Raw genomic sequence first — 3,548 nt, forward strand, 5'->3', positions numbered from 1 at the left:
CACACACACACACACACACTCTCTCTTTCTCAAACACAGACACACACACACACACACACACACACACACACACACACACACACACACACACACACACACACACACACACACACACACACACACACACACACACACACACAAAAACCATCAACCACTTGTAACCCCCTCGTTCTTCCTTTCTTTCTTTCTTTCTGTAATTCTGCTGCACTCACACACACATAATCACTCTCCCATTTTGAATTCACACACACACACTATATTTTTGCACATGACTGTATTCTCCACGTCTTTCTTTAATCTTTATATACAGGCCCACACGCGATCACACACACACACACACACACACACAGACTTTCTCACAAACTCGAGCCAACACATTTCCACTCTCCTTTGCCAGCTTGACATTCACACAGTGCTGCCAGCTCCGCCACATAAGAGCTCCTTCCTGTGCTGCTCGCCCACCTGCTGCATCGCTCACCATATTATCCAGACAGAAAGCATCTTTTCAACCTTTCGGAGCGAAAAACACTTAACGGAAAGTGCCATTTCTCCTGTGAGCGTCACTGAAATGTCCTCCTTCAGCATGCACACTCTTTCACATACAAAGGGAGAATGTTATTACGCAGGTGGCGGACAGGTGTTCGTGCTTCTGACCTTTTGGTGTTGGTTTGCTACCTAAAGAAAGTCACAGGCGTGTGATTTTAGTCATTTTTTCTACCAACTAAAGTAACGTTACTTTAAAAAGGTGGTTTTCAAACAAAGACATTTGACTGTAAGTTGACATAAATATGTAAAATAAGGTTTCAATCCACAGGCTACACTGACTTAAAGTGGACCTATTATGCTATATTGGGAAAATATATTGTAGGGCCATACCTATACAAAACATGTCTGTGAAGTTTTTTGCTTAAAATACCAAACAGATCCCCCATTGTAGCCATGCCTCATAAGCTACTGATCATACCCCTCTATTGCAGCCCTGTTAGAGAAACGCAGATTTTGGGTCCTTAGCATAGGTCCTTAGCTTAAAAAAAAAAAAGAGGAGGCGGAGCTAATGCCTGATCAGAATTCTACCGGAGATAAAGTTAAATTCTGCTGTGATAAAACGCCATCCTGTTCTAAACCACATCAAGGAATATTTCTGAAATAGTATGGAGCTCAAATGCGTGTTCTCTTGCGGGTTTATCACAAGGTGAGTTCCTTTTTTTATTTCCTGCTTTTTAAACATATGTGCTCTACAGCAGGGGTTCTCAAACTTTTTGTTTATGCGGACCACTATTTATTATCAAGGATTTTCGCGGACCACCTCATATACAAACCGTAAAAATAAGTACATATATAAACTTAGTGTTAAAACGGCGATATTTTTTTATAGTTAATTATAGACAATCAAAAGAAAATTGAAGCCTATCTGATACTTTTGTGACCGGTGTCTGTCTGCGTTGTGTATGTTTCTCAAAGAGGACGGCGGACGGTATTATAATTAGGTCATCCCAAACAATGCCACAAGTGCGCACGCGCGCAGTGCACTCACAAAACGGGCAGACAGGTCTACAAAAAACTACTGCTATGCTTAGTCCTACTTTAGTTACTGTACTGCAAAAAGCAGACTGTGCTCAACACACACAGACTCAAAACCATGGACACACAGGCATATAAGTAGCATAAACAAGGTATAGGCCTAAGTTGCATAAAGGCTTGAGCAACAGTATTGCAACCAAGCAGACAGCGCTGCTTCTCTCTCTCTCTCTCTCTATCTCCACTTTCAAAATCTATTTAAATCAAAAAAATTCCCAAAGTTATCCTGAAATTCACTTATTAAATAAACAAAACGAAAAATATAGCCTACTCAGGGGTGGATCTAGAAAAATATTCATGGGGTGGCAAGAGGGTGGCAGGGGATTTTGAGGAGCTGGCATCCCCTGGCAGAAGTATATGCGATTTAATCGCAGTCATATCAATCAATGTTAACTTGGAAAGCCACAATATTGACATTTTAACTCAACATAGGTGACATTATTTTGGCACATCAGTAAAGCCTTAAATAGAAATATATAAGATGGCAGACATAGGCCTGATTGAATGCATTTTAACTGAACAATAACTGAATGAGTTTGTATCACTCTTGGACCAGGGCTACCAAATCTATGCAGACTGCTGCAATAAGTACATTAATTAACTGTCTCATCGATGTTTGTCTGAATTAATATGATAATATTAACAATCATATTATTCCTATCAGCTGTCAATCAGTTATGATGCAGCGATTACCATCTGTTCAGCAAAACGCCTCACAAACTGATCAAGATCCAAAGCTTTAGTGCGTTTTGATTCAATGCTGACTACAGCCAAACTTGACAGTCTCTTCTCTGTCATTGTAGACTTCAAATACCTCGTTCCTTCCGTGTACAGTACTTGGGTCCGGATGCTTCTCGTTTTGCGCCGTCCAGTTCAAATGAAATCGCCGCCAATCATATTTCCACGCTCGCGCCAGGGCCGGGGGAGGGGTTACAAGGCTTGTGTCTTGTGGTGCATTCACTTGCACTCGGACATTAGAGATTTTCTCTCATAAATGTCCGATGAGCCCAACGACCACACTACCCCAGTGCCTGATATCATTAGAAAGCTAGGAATCTCCTCTTTCCAACAGTGTATACAACTCAAAATGTGTCTTCGGGTCAATGCGACTGATTTCGATAGAGCTAGTCACATATGAGGTGATCCCCGAAAATCCTTGATAGTAAAAAGTGGATTTTATTTAGCTTTTTTCCACGGACCACCTGCAGTACCCTCGCGGACCACCAGTGGTCCGCGGACCACCGCTCCTTACAGTACATTATATATACATGTATATTTATATATTTATACTCAGAGGAAAATACAATATGTGGCCGTTAAAGAGGACACTGAGCTGTTTGCTCCAAAAGAAGGCAGAGACAATACAACGTGATAATGGCCACTTAGTGATGTCACAATGTTATTGGCATGTGTAACCATTAGCCAATCAGCAACCAAGGTAACCCCCCCCCTTATCACCTGAATCTCCTCCTGGAGCACCACTGTGTTTTTTTTTTTTAAACCAATCATCTCTCAGAGGGGCGTGGCCAGCAGCAGCTCATTAGCATTTAAAGTAACAGACAGAGGTTGCGTTCCGATAATCCAAAAATCAGCTCCTAAATTCTAACCCTATCTCCTATTCCTTGACCTCTGAGTGAAACGTCACAGGGTTAAGGGATAGTGGATAGGAGAATTCAAAAGGACTTAGGAGAATCCGAATGCACTTTCACTATCTGACGTGTTTATGATGCGCCAGCGGACGTCATTGTGTGCGTCAGCTGCTGTGGTGAAACTATGGAAACTACAGTGTTCTATACCGCGGACTACAACATGGATGTTTAATAAGAACGAGGGATTACTGTAAACTCATCTATAGACTCGTGCCGTGCTCTGATGCTGTTGTTTTATGCTTTATGAACGTGGACAACAGAGAAACATATTCTTCATGACCAAAGTTGTAATTGAAATAAAAAAGGAAAGTAAAATGTATG

The sequence above is a fragment of the Notothenia coriiceps genome, unplaced genomic scaffold (genome assembly GCF_000735185.1).
Source record: "Notothenia coriiceps isolate Sejong01 unplaced genomic scaffold, NC01 NC01_scaffold00004388, whole genome shotgun sequence".
In the NCBI taxonomy this organism is placed as follows: domain Eukaryota; kingdom Metazoa; phylum Chordata; class Actinopteri; order Perciformes; family Nototheniidae; genus Notothenia; species Notothenia coriiceps.